At 33.2% G+C, this 18,458-nt stretch overlaps 1 protein-coding gene across 1 annotated transcript in view; it reads right to left on the minus strand.

The window, feature by feature from the left end:
* Nucleotides 1–8,571: 8,571 nt before the first annotated feature.
* LOC150102033 (rab GTPase-binding effector protein 1-like) overlaps nucleotides 8,572–18,458 on the minus strand; it is a 555,334-nt gene continuing 545,447 nt past the window's right edge. The window contains exon 21 of the transcript XR_016549014.1: nucleotides 8,572–10,859. The gene's annotated coding sequence lies outside the window, so the exon portion shown is untranslated. The remainder of the gene's footprint in view (nucleotides 10,860–18,458) is intronic.

Below are 18,458 nucleotides of genomic sequence, written 5' to 3' on the forward strand. Positions count from 1 at the left end.
TGGCCAGAAAATCCTGGGAAGTATTTGGTGAGGCTGAAATTAAAAAGTTAGCACGCAAATTTCGCTTAAATGAAAGAGCAGTTCGTGGTTTCCTTGAATATCTTCAAGAAAATAAAGTCCCGGACATACTACTTTCTAATGCACATTTTGGGCACAACTGCAATCTCTTCCAGTGAATGTGAAAGGGGTTTCTCTCAGATGAATCTTATAGTAACTTCATATAGGTCCTCTGCTTGTAAGGACAGTCAGGATAGTAGGACCTCTCACTCAGTTCAACACTAGCAAATATTTGAACTCTTGGTTGCTCCGAGGTCGTCATTCTGCAGTTGATACCAAAAGCAAGAAGCGATCTAGAGACGACGAGGATACATCATGTTAAAAGTGTGAAAATTGCTGTAATAACATCTTCATGGTGAGTACCGTCACCTTTTTTTTCCAGAAAAAAAAAAAAGCACTGCTTGTTATATCCATTATTCCTGATGATAGAAACAATTTATATTCTCAACACTGAATCAAAATTGCTTCCAAAGGATTACTCAATTTATAAAATCTACTGCTTCTCTGTGCGAGTTGTAGCAGTGGGATTCGTCGATTTCTAAGCGTTCCAGAATAACGCATCATTCAAAGCCACTTGCTCTGCTCTGGTCAGTGTTGAATTTTGTGTCCCCTGGTCATCAGTTTCACAGTTAACAGTGTTGTTGAATTTTGTGTTCCCTGGTCAGTTACTTCAGCCTTTGTGTACTATAAGTAAGAAACGTGAGATCTGTGAAGAAAACAGGTCATATCAGGAGAAATGGGAAAATGAATTTGTTTATAAACAATAACAACAACAAACAGCACAATGCTGCTAAATATTAAGAATACGTTGGAAGTACGTACTAAAATTGTAAGTAATTTGCAGAAATCTATTTTTACTAAACCAACACAATACAAAAAAGCTCTGTTGGCATCGTTTGTTGTAAGCGCAGAGATAGCAAAAGCAAAAAAAAAAAAAAAAAAAAAAAAAAAAAAAAAAAAAAAAAAAAAAAAACCAGTATCTGATGGTGGATTTGTAAAACAGCGTTCTGTGAAAATGGCACATGCATTTGGGGAAGATAAAATTGCCAGAGTTTGCAAGCGTCTCACTATCAAAACAAACTGTAACAAAGAGTCGAGGAAATAGGTTCTCCCATTTTAAATAAATTAAAGTGTTATTACAGATTCAGCTTACTTCTCATTGGCTGTGGATAAATCAACTGACATAACAGATAGAGCTCACCTTCTAATTTTCATTCGAACTGTTTCCAAAGACTGTTATGAAGAGCTACTAGCATTAGAGTCATTGCATAACACAACCAAAGGTTAAGACATTTATGATGCAGTTATGAAGGTTGTAAATGGTAGTGGTGACATCAACAATCTCACAGCTATTGTGACAGATGGCGCCAAATCAATGCGTGGCACTCAAATAGGCTTAGTTCGCTTACTAAGGAAGGCTGGAATCAATTGCTTTGTATTATATATCAGGTGGCAAAATTCTGGAGATAGAGGATGCTATGAAAACTGTAAATCTAATTAAGGACTGAAATCGGGCCTTGACACACAGCAAATTTGTTTTCTAACAGAAATGCAGGCAGAATATGACGATTGTTGTACGCAGAAGTTGACTAAGCAGAAGGCACTGTTTGAAACGTTTTTTTTTGCCCTGAGAAAGGAAATAAAAATTTTTAGAGGAAAACGAGAATACAAAGAACACCAATCACAAAACTGTGATCCTCATTTTACCAGCTTACTCGCCTTTCTAACAGACATCACACACCACATGACTGAACTGAACGTGAAGTTACAAGAACGTATCCAAACAATCTCAGATTTAGTTGGACACCTAAATGTTGGATGGGTTCATAAGTCAACTGAAGGTTTTTCATCCTAGTCAGAGGAAACTTGGTACATTTCCCTTTCTCCAGGGAGGAGAGCCATGACATTGACTTCAAATATTCTGCGCCAGTGGTAGATCAACTTTTGGAGCAATCCAGTAAGCGATTTACTGACTTCAGTGACATGCGGCCACAACTGACATTATTTAACAACCCAATGAAATGCGACATTTCAGAGTAGATACTATTCAATTAGAGTTTTGCGACCTTCGAAGTTACTCCTTTTTCCAGTCAAAGGAGATAGGCATTGACTTTTGGAAACTGGTACCAAGGGAAAATATCCTGCATTGAGTGATTTCAGCTTGAGAATTGCATCTATGTTTGGAAGCACATACATATGTAAATACACTTTCTCAACTATGAGGGCGGTTAAATTGTTCACAAAGAAAGCGGACTGACTGATGACCACCTTAAGGATTTGTTACGAATATCGTCATCATCTTTGAAAATCGACTTTGAATGAACTTGTTGCCGCACATGAACGCCCAGGGTTCTCTTTAAGTTGTGTTACATGTAAAAACTCAAGAATATGTAATTACATTTAATTGAACTTATATTTAAATCAATCAAGTATTTTATATTGTTCTCCCAGTAGTAAAATAATTTAACAAATATAGTAATTCAATAGGTATAACTATTGCCTTGAAAAAATGCAGTTTATTTTTATTTAAGTTCTGTCTAAAAGTGTGCGGCCCGTGACGCTACCACTCATCATATATTGGCCCTCGTACATAATGAAGTTGGCCACGCCTAGGTAATGAAAATGTATAAGTTAATGAAAAATGATCATAAACTATTTATTTTTTTTTTACAGAAAGAGAGAGACAATTAATCCTTTAACGGTGGAATTTTGTTCTGAAAATATGCATCTGAATGAGCAATTAAAATCAAGCGAAGATGAATATACTTGTGAAATGCAGAGTAAATGCACCTGCTGTAAATTTGAATACAACTTTTAATAATTGCCGCTTTGTTATACAAAGCGGCAATTATTAAAAGTTAATTTAACTTCTTTCTTGAAGAATGTTTCTGTAGTTGTCTAGTTTACCTGTAAAAGTTGCTCGATTTTATAATTATTTTCAAAACTTTCTTAGATATTGTTCATTTTAATATGATATTCATTTTTATCATCATCCATTTCCTGATATGTATCCTCAAGGGGTTTTCAGGCTACTATGACAGCACTACTTGGTTAAGTTTATATTATTAATCTCCTCTCCAAAATTTTTCTCCAATAGTCTATTACTTGTCAGCACTCCAATACCATCATATCTAACATTTTGTGCTTCTAAGATACTTCTAAACGAATCTACCTGGACCTTGGTTTTCCTCTGGTTTCTTTCCTGTCATCTTGGTACTGTTTTGCTAGCTTTTCCTCATCCATTCCATTTAAGTGGTTAGATCACCCTAGATTAACTCTGCTTACACATTCTTTAATACTAACAATGTCAAGTTCCTTTCTAATATCATCATTCCTAATTATAATAAATAATAAAACACTTAGTAGAAATTCCTCTGTAATTGTCACATTCAGCTTTTCCTTTTTTCATAGATGGGAACTATTAGAGTTCTGCTCCAATCATCTGGAATTCAACCTTCTGACCAGGCACTCTGAATTATGCAGTGTAGCCACTGAAAAACTTTTATACCTCAATACTAAGAGACTCCACAACTCAGTCGGTATAGACGGAGCGCTTTGGTTGGAAAGCGCCATGATGCGAGGAACTTTTATCTGGTCTCTTTTGACTAAAGGTGAATTAGCTGGTTTTTCACCCCTCAGAACAGGCAAACCAGCCCGTGAACACACACACATAGAGATCTACAGTAATACATATCTTAATCCCTCACTAGTAGGGCTAAATCAGTCCTAAGCAATTGGGGGCGGAGGGGGGGGGGAGAAATCCCATACGAATAAATAAATAGACCTCAATACTTCACATTTCTGGTTGAATATCATCTACTCCAGCTGCCTTTCCACATTTCAAGTTTTTGAAGGCTTTTCTACCTCAAGTATTGATATGTGCTCCTCTTAAAAAGTTTCTAGTATGGTTATTATTATTATTTCGGGCAACTCCAAGGAGTCGACAGACTCATCGAGGGAGGCCCTAACATCATGTCAAGAACAACTATTCGACATTCACACAGTATCTATCATACCTCGCCTTGACCTGAGTTCTGTCATTGCTTGGTTCGTTTAACAGTCTTTCAAAGTAATCACTGCAGACATCTAGGATATCCTTATCTTTGATTCCTTTTATAGTACTCTTACCTTTATTTCTAAGCTGCTTCAATAGCCTCCAAAACATTTTGCCACCTTCCTGATGTTTATTTTCTATATTCTTACCAAATTCTTCCCATGACTTTTGTTAAGCTACTTTTGCACACAGCTTAGCTCTCTTACATTTTTCTCTGTATTCTTTTACGTTATTTGTAGACTTATTTGCTAGGAACTTTTGGTATGCTTTCTTCTTTTCTGGAACTGCTTTTTTAACTTCTTGTGTCCACCATGAGGTTCTTATTTTTTTATTCTTGGATAACTTCATCACATACTTCTCTCGCTTAATCAATCATTGTCTGCTTTGGAGTCTGCCAGGGAGAATCCAAAAGTTTAGTCCTTGTTTTCAAACTGCTTTAAATTTTCTTCAATAGTGGTTGTATAGTCCAGTCTTCAATTTACCAGTAAAAGCTGCTCAACTTTCATTCTTTTTTAAACTTTGTTACATACTGTTCCCTTCTTCACTCATAATTTCAAATTCTCTGTACACATGCTTATATCTTGAACCAGCAAGAAGATATGACTATCAGCAATGATATAGTCGATGAGTTTTATTGCTTGTGTTGTCTCTCCACATGAACCTGTACATCTTTATGTTGGAACATGCTATTAGTAATGACTAGTCCATGTCATGAGCAGAAATCCAGCAAATACTTATTAGCTTTGCTCTTTTTTCCAAATTTTCCTACATGCCTAGTGGTCCTATGTTGCTGTGTAGATCTCTGTCAACCATTTTTCCATTTTCTTTATATCAGCTGCCTGCTCAAATTACTTTAAGAAAATCCTTTCACTTCTTCCATAGATTCTTCTGTGGGACTACAGGCACAAATAAGTTTCATTGTCGATTCTCCCATTTTGAAGTTTCCCACATAAACCTACTTGAGATTGCCTTCCAATCAAGACGTTTATCATGTTTGGTATTGAATGCTATTACCACTCCTTCCTTTCCTTGATTGTTGTTACCCAAATATAACATCCTATACTTATTATTCAGTAGCATCTCACCTATTTTTTATTTTCTTTGTATCAGTAATGCTAATTATGTCAATGTAGTACTTTTCCAGTTCTTTGGCAAGTTCAATTTCCTTTCCATTAATAGCCCATATGCTTACAGTTCCTACCTTCGATTCTTCTTTGGTTTTTTTTTTTTTTAGGTTGATTGGAGTTCACTCCAGTAGCTGACTTTTCACTGTCTGCCATGTTCTCTGAAAAAAAAACAAAAACAACTGTGTGTGCACGCGCACATGTGTGTGGTGTCTTGCTTAAGAGAGTGACACCTCAACTGCCTCGAAATTTAATTATGTTGTACCATTGTGTAGTTCTGGTTTAAGACAACAGAGAATAGAATTTGGTTCTTGTTCATTCAGTACCCAGTGGATACCCACTAGCAGGTTCCACCACATGAAGGCGAGGATTGGACATTATGTCAGAAGTTCTAGTCAGTTTTCTGCATTCATTAATTGCAATATGGCGATCTCCTCCCAGTTATCTGGCTTTTGACTCTTAAGTGAGCCTTATATTTGGATGACAAGTATTAAAAGAAACAATGGGCCATAGTGCACAACTGAAGAAAGATATTCAAAGGTTTAATCCCCAATATAAATTTTAAAACTTTACTTATATTGTTAGTTTTGACACAAAATTTACATTGGTTTTGTAATGTATTGCATTTGATACATTCTTATTAGCTGTGTGAGTGTGTGTGTATTTTATAAGCACAACAGAGTAACCTATTTACAATTTTAAAACAGAAAATAGCTTTAAATCCTTCAAGAGAATTTTATATTAATTATAAAGGAACATTTTCATAGTGATTGCTTATTTACTTAAATATAATGTACAATATTTATCATTTTAACAGTTGCATATCTTCTCCCAAAATATGACAAACTCTTATGAGAAGTGTCTGAAAAAGCTATTATACATCATGGGAGATTTAGTATTTTCAAATAATCATATATAAAACATGAAGATGCTTAGAGCTTGCCTTCTTTTGAACTTTGCAAATTTACACACTTAATATGTACAATTAAGAAAACACCAGCTTAACGAAATATTTGTATATTATTATTACTTAACAAGTAGGACAAGCAAAAAAATATGAACATCAAAAATTCTAAGTATTATTAGACTTCTCTCAAAAATGCACATTTAACTGACACAAACTGCTTATTCTGCAAATTACTGACAGCTTGTATCACGGCATATTAAAATTGGAATGTGCAAGCTTCTGTACATTTTATTTTTCTTGCATTTTACTATTTCATTGCACCAGTCAGCCATATATTTACAGATGTGATAATAATAGAAATAATTTACTAGAGGGCAGTGAAAAATGTTGACAGTAATATAACTACAAAACTGAAGAAGTAGTAAAAAATATTAATCAATAAACATTATTTATATATGTAAAATTAAGCACAAGAGAAATCCAAAAATGCTTACTAATCTTTCCCTCCCCCAAATTTATCCTTAAGTGGTCCTACAAATACCTACTTTTCCCAATTTACAAAATATATATACACATTTTCTAATATTTAGCTGATTTACTTTATAACACATTTACTTCATAAAAACAACAAGAACTTAGATAATATCAGGCCCATATGCATTAACTTATTTGGGAGATCTCACATAATCCATATATCAAATTCTTCTTTGATATATATTTGTTCTATGCTGAAGGGAGCATATTAAAATGCTCCTGAAAACTGACTTTCCTAATTCTTTAACAACATTGTATCACTACCAAACATCCACCAATACCCTTCCACCAGTGTTCACAAAATCCCATATTTCACAAGATAGCAAGAAGTGTAAAAATAGCAACTATTTCACAACACAGCAGTAGTTTTAAAAGTTTAAGTATTCAGCAGAAAATCAATTTGACAGTAATATTTATCTACTCAAATAGAAAAAAAAAAAGCGATAATAACAATAAAAAATTGAATTATGGTGAAGTGATGCTTTGCAATATGGTGATCTGTTGAATAGGGAAAATCTTTTTCTTAGGTTGGATCCTCAAATTTTAAAATAAGATCCGTACAGTAATGCACCTGTTTATCAATTAAAAGTGGTTAAAAATATTTGTCAAAAGCCTATGGTTAAGAATAAAGTTGAACAGAATGTACTCACATTTGATTTAAACCACTATAATAAAGTTGTGATTTTGAGGAAAATAATGATATAAGGGAGAAGGGATAAAAGGAATACAACGAAAAGTATATTTATTTTCTAAATTTTTTTCCTTCCTTTCCAATTTGTTTGGCCCAGGAGATTTATGTTAGAAACTAAGTATATTGACAGTAATAATGTATAATAATAACGTAGTAAAAATATGCTAAAGCTTTTATCCAAGTTTGACCAACTTTGATTGTAAACCTGTTCTGGTTTCAAGCATTTAAAAAAACTTCAAGTACAACAACATAAGGTTCTGATGTGGAATGACTGATCAATAATGGCATTAGAAAAAAAGCACAAACAAATATATATATACAGTATTACAGATCATCTTTCAGTAGAAGATCTGAAATAGTTGTAGATGTAATAATAATGCACTATAACAATGTAAATGCTCTCATATGATTATAGTTCAAACGAATGTTACCAACTGGCTATGAAAGAGTAAGCCTTGCACAATACATATTGCAAAATACAGTAACAGTAGTTTCACTTTGCACATATTATTGATAGTAATAATTCTTATTCCTCTTAAACTAAAAAAATCAGAAAAAGTATTTTCAAAAAATTAAATGCAATGTCCAATGTAAGAGCCATTAACTGCAGAAATATATTATATTTTAGATTTCCATTTCTTTCTCTTTTTAGAAGCAATGATACACAGTACAACTGTGCACACCATGAAATCTGGTAGTGATTCAGGGAAATAAATACCTTGTAATGCAAGTTATATATTATTATAATCATAATTAGCAACTACAAAACTGCACCATATCCAGTTTAACTCTTTTGCTGGATCCATTTGCTGTAAGTGGTAGCAGTTGAGTAAATATCTAGACAATATATATATATATATATATATATTAAGTTAAAGATACCAAGTTATTTTAAATATAAACCTGGTTTTATTTACTCCATTTCCCAAGCTAGACTTGCAACACTTGCACCTGCAAGTGTTGCAAGTCTAGCTGATTATTCTACCTTTACCACGAGTTGCCTTGGTCTTGCACTACATACAGGATCAGCTAGACTTGCAGCACTTGCAGGCATAAACTTGACTGACTTGTAAACTAAAAGTTTACAAGTCAGTCAAGTTTGCTTACTTGGGAAATGGAATAAATAAAACCAGGTTTATATTTAAAATAACTTGGTATCTTTAACATATATTATACCCAAGGTAAAAAACTTTCTACATATATATATATATATATATATATACACACACACACACACACACACACATGATGAACATGGTGAGAGAGATTAGTCAAAACACTAAATTAGCTGTATACAAGACAGTATTCAAACCAATTTTAACTTATGGGTCTGAGAGCTGGGTTAGAAATAAAACTCTTGATCAAAGACCACAGAGATATGAGTGTGCTGAGAAAGATTAAGAGACTGAACAGATGGCATCAATGGCAGTATTATATTAAAAATGAAGATATTAAGAAAAACTTGACATTGTTAGCAGAGCCAATCTCAGGTGGTATGACCACTTGAACAGAATGGAAGAGGAAAGATTAGCTAAACAAGTGTTCTTTACCAGGATGGCCGGAAAAAGACTCAGAGAAAGACCAAGATGTAGATAGATTGATACAGTAAAAAGTGCCTTAGAAGACAGAAATATAACAACTAATAATATTGGAATTTTGACAGAGAACAGATCTGGAGAAAAATTGTTGACAGGAAGTTAGTAATGATGTAAATTTTCCTGTAGTACTATCATAAGATACTGTATACCTCCTGAGGGTATATGTCAGGAATTTGATGATGTTTATGGGCTTCAGCATAAAATAATAATAATTTATTAAGCATCTAATGCTATTTAGTATTTTATTTATTATTATTATTTTAATAGTGATTCCCACTTATGAATGTTTACAGAGACTATAGTACACAAATAAAGCAGGAGAGATTAAGTCTTGGGGACACTTTTAACTGACAGAAGCATGAATGAAAAAAAAAAGTTCACTTTTTCAGACTATTTCACAGCACAGCAATCCTGTATATTCAAGATGAAGGCAAGAATTTGATGTTAAGGTTAATACCCACCACTTACCCTGATTCTCTCTCAATATTCGTTCCCACCTTCATTACACATGAAGTTTTCTTTCTTCCTCATTTCTTTCTTTTTTTTAAATCTCTCCCCATATCTTATTTCCTGAAGTACAAAAACATTTGGACTTTTAAAAACCAAAGTTAAAATTTCAAAACTTTATGACAGGGCAGCATAAATTGGCCTCTGCTCGTATCTCAGATTTTTTGTAGATGTGATGTTGACTTCAAGTTAATCAAATCACAAATAAAAGAACAGAGCTGCAGGTCACCAACAATTTCCAATGCCAGGACTACAAGTTTCAATGTATTATATCACTCCAGCCCATACTGGATATATAGTGAATCAGCAAAGACAGGACTGGTAGCAAACAGTTGACCAGCTGCTTTTTTTTTTTTTTTTTTTTTTTTTTTTTGAAGCAAGATAATAGGACTTGTAGATAACAGAATTTTAGAGAATTAAATTTCATAGAGATTGCTGAAGATTTACTTATATACAATTTTTTTTTTTTTAATATATTTTTGCAATTATTATTTACCTGTTTAGTAATTTCAAATCTTATTTTTTCCTCTCACTAGAGGTTAGGCTAGTGTCAACAGCTGGCCAGAGTAGTAATCCATAGCATAATGTTGCAAACTATAATGTAGTTTGTGTCTCTTACTGTGTGTGTGCATGTATAAATTCTGATTATCTTAATGAGGTCAAAACATCGAGTAATTATTTTACATTAGTTATTACTCCAACACAGTAATTATCTCTATAATTTTTTGATTATTAACGGCAATCACAACATATATATAAAAAAAAGGAAATAATTTTGTATTTGCATACTAAAACTAAGCTTTTAGTATTCTTTTAACATTTTAATTAAAATTTAATTTCCTATTTAAAAGCATAATAGATTCAAGTAGACAGATGTCAGTTATGTTGGATAAGTACATAGGGTTTTTAACAGAGTTTTTGAGAAAAAAAAAGAAAAAAAAACTACTGAAAAAAGTATTTACAAGACTCATTTCTTATGCCTGGAAGACTAATTAAAGCTTATTTTAACTAAAGATAAGTATCACAGTACATTAATCATGGTTCTATTCATAATGTTTTAATAGAAGTTCTAAATAAAAATATATCTGGTTCCCACAGCTGCTGCCAGAATGAGACATTAGGATATTTATTTTTTTGGTTGTTTCAAATAATAGTTGAGAGATTCTGGTTTATTTGTAAAAGTCTTTCCTTTAACTGATGGGTGAAAAGAAGACAACTCAAACTTTGGTAAGCTTTGTATTGGCATTTTATGTTCAACATTATATTCTGTAAACATAGTCCTCAGAGAACAAAAGAAATATATCTGCTGCAATTGTTATGGGATTGTTTATGGGTCAAAGCTAGATAACTGAGAGATTTCCACATGGCCTTTAAGGAATGTGAAGAACTGAAAAAAAAAAATAATAAATAAATAAATATCAGGTTGGTAGCGGGATCACCTAGTTAAACAAGGTCCCTATTGTTTTCATCAATGAATTCAGGGTGAAGTGTGAAAAGTCAGCTACCAGAACAAACTCAGCATCACCATAAATGAATAATGGAAAGAAGTCAGACTGGTAGAAAAGTTAGAGAAGTATGTCAACATAACTGGAGTTACTGAGACAAAGAATAAAACAGGTGAAATTCTGATATATATAACATGTTATATGTGGGCTAAAGCTAACAAGGAAAGGGAGGACTAGCTATACCATTCAGCACTAAAGAGGTGGTGATGGAAAATTTGACAGTGATCCTTATTTTGAGCCCCATTAGAGAATACATCTGATGGAGAGAGAGAGAGAGGAAAAGATTTTCCTTGTTGGTGATTTAAACAGAAGAGGAGGATATAAATCGCACACATACAGAAATGTTTTGGGAAAGTTAGGATAAAAAGGCAAAGTCAATAATAATGGTAAGTAATTGGATTTATTTATGCTGGAACATGGTATTAATCATTGCTAACATCATGTTTAAGCATAAAGATGTGCACAAATTCACATGAAAAAAGAAAAGTCTTAGTGCTTACATTACTGTTAATAGTGATATCTTCATGCTTGTTCAGGATACATCGGTATAAAGTGGATTCGGAATAAGAAATTATTATTATTACTATTATTCCTGATACCTCCAAGGAGTCCGAAGACTCATTGCGGGAGGATACCTACAACTGTCTCAACCACAAACACTACGCCGTCTACCGCCCACCACAACTAGTATTTTTTGTCTGTAAATTGCGTGTGTTCTGAAGGGCCGATTTGTCTGTATGAGGGATGAAAAACCCGAGTTTCCAGGAGAAAAAACCCTGCTACCTCCATATGAGATCGGCTAACTCACCTTCGATTCACCGTTTAGTTTTCAGTAGAATAAAAATGAATATCATATTGAAAACAAAAATATTAAGCATGTTTTCAGCTTTCAGAGGTGAACTTGTAGACTCAAATATAAAAATGTTATTCAGACAAAAAATGAAAGTGTTTGAAAATGAGAATAAATCTTAGAGACCCAGCAGTAAACTCTGAATTTCATGAGAAAACCCAAGAGGTTTCAAGAGCAGTCCTTGAAAAGAAGAAAGGATATTAAAACTTCCTATAAGTTAACAGATGTTCTGAGAGAATACAAAGTAAAATGTAAGAAAACTAAACAATCTGAAAAAGAAGCTAAACATCAGGAAGATGGCAAAATGTTCTGGATATTTAGAGTGATTATGATGGAAGTTTATTAAATGGAAAAAAAAAAAAAAAGACACTGAACAGTAGTAGAAATATTTAAGAGGAATGCAATCAGGAGATCATCAAACACTGGAATAGCAGCTGGAGATCTGAAAAAATTATCATTATTACCACTGTTAAAAGTTTAACAATGGAATACTGATGATTCAGAAAACACCGGTCAGTAGGTTGAATTCCAGATAAATAGCTGAGAAACTATGAGAATATAACAACAATCAGAACATAAGTTTTGTAGACCTGGAAAAGGCACATAAGGTGACAAGAGAAAACTGTTCAAAACACTACAATTATAAGGTATACATGGGACAAATTATTGAGCAGCGCACAGTTATATGTGAATAAGTCAGCAGTTAGAATTGAAGGAGATAAGGTAGATGGTTTGATGTAAAATTTAGGACTAGAGCTCACATATCATCTATCTATAAAAAAGGAACATAAAACTAATGTGAGAATTATAGAGGAATTTGCCTGAATAACTGCTAAGTGTTTCAGATAAAATTTGTTCAAGCATATACTTAACAAAAGGTTAAGAAAAAATGTGGAAAAGAAAGAGAAAAACAAAGTGCAGGCCAAATACAGGTTGTCATAAATATTGACAAAGATTTTTCACTTTATGACAAATAGCTGAGAAACTATGAGAATATAACAACAATCAGAACATAAGTTTTGTAGACCTGAAAAAGGCACATAAGGTGACAAGAGAAAACTGTTCAAAACACTACAATTATAAGGTATACATGGGACAAATTATTGAGCAGCGCACAGTTATATGTGAATAAGTCAGCAGTTAGAATTGAAGGAGATAAGGTAGATGGTTTGATGTAAAATTTAGTATTAGACAAGGGTACACATTATGATGGAAAGTGCTATTTAATCTGATATCGAAATTGGAGATGTCAGTTGCAGCTCTTATTTTATGATGATGAAATGCCTGAATCAATCTGGTACAAGTTTTCAAGATTTCTTAAATAACTTTTGTACTGAATAACTGCTGTAACAAATTTAACATGAGAATCATCAATAAAAAGGCAAAGACTATGAAAATAGACAGTGACAATGTTTTTATCAACTGCATTCTTCTGAATAAAAACTGATAGAATGTGTGAAACATTTCAACTATTTAAGCACAATTTTTAGTGAAGATGGCAAATTCAGTATAGAAACAGATAACATAATAAACAAAGCTAGTATGGTGGGGAGTCAAGTGAATAAATTTATATCACATAAACGAGAAATTGGTCAAAACACTAAACTATCTCTATGCAAGACAGCATTTAATCCAATTTTAACTTTGGATCTGAGAACTAGATTAGAAGTACATCAAAGACTAACCAACAGATATGAAAATTCTCCAAAAAAATTAAGGGGTGATGAACAGAAGGCATCAACAGGAATTATATTAAAAATGAAAGAAAAAAAAAACTGACTGTTAATTGACACATTCAGGAATGTATGAGCAGAGCTAACCACAGGTGGTATGGTTCCTTAAACAAAACAGGAGAGGAAAGGTTAGAAAAACAGGTATCTGATGCCAAGATGTTAGGAAAAAGATCTCAGTGGGCTGATACAGTTTAGAAGTGTCCTAGAAGACTCAAATATAAGATCTGAAAATATTGGAATTTTAATAAAACGATTGATGGAAGTTTTTTAACTTGGCTATGCTACCAATTATATATTTGGTTTAATCCTTTATCCAAGTGTAAGCAAACAAAGTTTGTGCCTGAAGTATTTTCAGGACTGGGGCAACTCGTGGTAAAGGTGGAGTAAGTTGAAAGTTTATTTTTCACTTGGTTAGACTATAATAAATTTAGTTTAATCCTTTATCCAAGTGTGAGCAAACAAAGTTTGCGCCTGAAAATATCTTCAGGACTGGGGTAAGGTAGCACAACACCGGGTAACTCGTAGCAAAGGTGGACCAAGCTAACATCACTCCTATCTCAGTATCTCTCAATGCAAAACACATCTCCTTGCGGATATGTATAATGATATGCATTAAGGGTAGGGCTACTACCCAGACTAGTCTCGACCTTTATTGAGGTCTCTTCAGTGGGAGCCAGACCCAGAAGTGGAGTACCAGGCAGAAGCAATGGTGAGGTCATCTTTATCTATAGGAGTTGCCAAAAGGTGTGCCACCTTTTTATTAAATTACTCTGGATTTAGTGAAAGATGTTGAAAGTTTATTTTTCACTTGGTTAGACTATAATAAATTTAGTTTAATCCTTTATCCAAGTGTGAGCAAACAAAGTTTGCGCCTGAAAATATCTTCAGGACTGGGGTAAGGTAGTACAAACACCAGGCAACTCGTAGCAAAGGTGGACCAAGCTAATCACTCCTATCTCAGTATCTCATTACAAAAGTGGGCAATATAGCATCATTAGCAACATTACCTTTCTTAAAAACATTGCGCTAAGTTAAACCTAAGTAAAAACCATCACTCTGACGGTTGCTTTGAATCAGATATTTCATTAAGCATTAAAAATTTCCAATTACTGCACACTTGGTTCAACGAACTTGTTTCGTTCTTTCAATGCTGAATTCTTGATGTTTACTGGGAAAGTAGATGAACTCTGGAGCACATATGATGCTCATTAAGCCTTTATAAGATTGCCATGTAACACTACAAATGTTTTGTTTGCTCATTTCCATAATGACCTCATTCAGTGCTTTACATCCATGTTGGAGATGGTAGAACAACGAAATAGCTCATCCCACTTCGTTCTCATCTATTTCCGGGTAATTTGTAATTGAATTGGCTTTTACCGGCCATGCTTTGGCTTGCATTCTTGTGTATGCTGATTATTGAAGTGTTTGCAATGAATAAAGAATTACTTGGATATTGAAGAACACATTAACAAGTAGAGATAAAGAGGAGGTTATTATTCTTTTTTTAAAAGTCTATGATATGTCTGCATCTTGACTACTGTGCACAGAATTTTGTAACCTGGCTTTGTGACTATGAAGAGGTGCTGGAGAAGATCCAGGGATGAATGACCAAGATGATGACAGGCCTGTGGAATTCTCCTTATGAGATTACACCGAAGATGTATGAGTTATAAAGTTTAGTTAACAGGTACAAAGGAGAGAATACAATAGAAACAAACTTGAAACTTGTTAAGTTACTAAAGGGGTTTTATAAGATTGATGCAAAAGAAAATTTTCAATATTATGATCAGTAAGAAGGCATAAGGAGCCACACCTTGATGTTGTGTAAGCATGCAGTTAGTAAGGGCATGAGTTTTAGATTTTTTACTTGGAGGGAGAGAGAGAGTGGTGAATGAGTTTAAAGAGAGGCATGACAGGTATTGTGTACACAACAGTTAGTCTAGGCATCCCACAATGAGTCTTCCAGCTCTATTTCTTTGTCTGCATAATAATAATCACCTAAGGAATAATATTGCTGTTATGAGCTCCTGATGCACAAGTTCATTACAGTCATAGAATGATCATGCTCTTGATGTTTGATTGGATTAGCCTGGCTTCCTTCAAGGTGATCCCTAATGATTGCTATTTGCATATGTTTAAAGAATTAAAAAAAAAAAAATTTGCATGCTTTTACACTTTTTCAATTATTGATTTCAAAAATTGCAGATGCCAACAACTGAACAATTAAACTTTGTTACATGAAAATGCTGCAAGCTATGATAGTGACATTTACCAAAGTAATACGGAATGAAGCAATACAACAATATTTAGCAACAGCAAGTCATATTGCCAGCTGCACATACTTTTGCAACCAGTCTGAGAAGAGAGTCATTATTATTATTATTTTAAACTAGTATATTAGTATTACGGGGGATCTAAGGATTAGCTTATCTGGAAACTCTGATCTAAAGACCAAACATGGAACTTTTCTCAAGCTGCTTTCAAGTCTCCACTAAGCAAAGTGGTGGGCTCACAGGCGATCATATACCATCTAAATACATTAAAAAAAAAAAAAATCCATGCAGTGGAATTTGAATTTACATCTTGTTGGTTAGACAGCAGAAGCACTATCTACATGGCTAACCAAGCCTTGCAATCTAAAGTGTTTATTGAAATCCTTTCTAATTTCTGACAGGATGTTACAAATAAATTCATGAATTCAGGACAATCTATGAAACTATCCTTACTGAAATATGAATATTCATTATATACAATGCTTACCTATGGTACTAAATGTACTACTGGTTTTCAACCTTTCTGACATTAAAAATTGAGATATGCAAATTCTCCAGCTCAGAGAATCTCTATCAAGTCAGATAAGCAGATGAATAGAATGTACGTTTGAGGAGAGAGTACGGTCAAGAAAACATACAACTACTGGTATATGTCTGTTTTGTAAGGGATACTTGGTGTCAAATTACCCTTAGGAAGATGAATACTGAGCATTTCAAACTGGACTCCACAAAATCAATAGTAGTGTATGTGATCAGTGATATATATATGGACACATACTGCAAAACACTTTGAGAAAAAAAAAAAAGCCAGAACTAATAATGGATCCACTTACTTAGTTATTACAAAATTATCACAATAATTGAAAAATATAGATAATGATGTTTATATTCTATCCTAAACCTAACCTAGAGTATACTATATTAAGTAATTAATGTAAGTATTTAGAATTCCTTCCAAGACTCCAGGGAGTCCAAAGTTTCATTGAGGGAGGTCGAATGCTTACAGAATACAATATCTATCATATCTTAACCATGAACATATTCAATTTTAGAGCACTCACTATCTACTCTGGCAATGCATTCCACTCATTCACCACTCGTGAAACAAAATTTCTCATTTTCACCTCATTATCCACATGACCATTGTAAGTATTTAGTAATGGTGCTATAGACACTCATGTGCTGCCCCCACAACATAATTTAAGATTCAGCATTTTATGGAAAGTGTTTCATGAGCATCTGCAAAAATTCTTTAGTTGAACATAAAATGCTGGGATTACATCTGCTGTTTGTTGTTGACATTTTATTCTATGACGATTCATAGATAATCAATTCAAAGATGTAGTGACAAGCCTGGTTGAACAAGTGAATGGCATATCCAGCCTCCAACCAACAGGTTGCAAGTTCAAATCCCACCATGCACGTGGATGTTTTGTGAATATCCTTAGGTGGAAAATGAATTTCATCACCCAGTGTGAGACCACTACCCTGCTATATTAGAGGCCTGAAAAATTCCATGTTTAGTCACTAGTAGAGTTTCTGGATTATGTGAAAAAAAAAAAAAAAGTTTACAGCTTCCATGGATGAGAATCACATTAAAAAAAAAACAAAAAACAAATATGATTTGGAAAACTGGCAGAATAAAAATTTGTTTCATTATTTTTAATACCTACACTGGCCACAACAATTAATTTTCCCTTGGAATTAGCATAAAAATGGTTGCATTATTATGAATTTATTTATACACTTAATAACCAAAAACAAGTTTGAGCAAATACTAGTATGGTCAGATTTCTGCCATCTATTCTTCTGTGATTATACTCAATATTAGATATGATCAGAGCTAAAGTTCTTTATAAACAAATATTTACTTGTGGACAAAAATAAAAAAAAAACAAAACAAGAAAGTTAAATTGTTTTTCCTTTACAATAAATATTAAATGAAATATTGTTTATTTACATAAAAGGATCTAACAGAAAAATGCTTAACATCATGAATCAGGAAAGTGTAGGATGTCAAATTACAAGCCAAATATTTTTCACATCGGACTGGTGGTACAGTAATACTGGAATTCAAAGCAATTCCTTTTATCTTGCAATGCAAATTGAGAAAACCATTTCTTCCAGACAATTTATGTTTATTAATGCTTATGATTTAGATAAATAAAATAATTGCACTCGACATGAAAACAAGCCTGATTTTTTTGACAAAAAAGTTAATATTTTATCACAAAATTTCAGTTGTGTAATTTGTAAATTTGTTATTATAGAAGAAAGAAAAGGAGAGAGTGGGAAGCCAGATAGAGCATAAGAAAGAATGGAGAATAGTAAATGTGAATGAAAGGATTTAGAGTATATGACAAAGTGTAAAGTAGTTAGAACTAAAGATAGAACATTAACTATTTGCATAAAGCAAACTAGAATAGAATTAGAAACCAATTTGCTCAAGATAACTGAGTTATTTGAGTTATACGGTTAATTGAAGGTACAATTACATGGTGCCATAGTGCTGTACTACCAAAAGTCAGTTGACGTACTAACCCACTGAAGGGTTTGCTGTATTTGTAAAATTTTGGTATAAATTTTTGATATAATTATTTTCTTGAACAAGAGCAGTAATCT

This window comes from Typopeltis vanoorti, chromosome 11 (genome assembly GCF_054136105.1).
Source record: "Typopeltis vanoorti isolate ZY-2024b chromosome 11, IOZ_Tvanoo_1.0, whole genome shotgun sequence".
Taxonomy (NCBI): domain Eukaryota; kingdom Metazoa; phylum Arthropoda; class Arachnida; order Uropygi; family Thelyphonidae; genus Typopeltis; species Typopeltis vanoorti.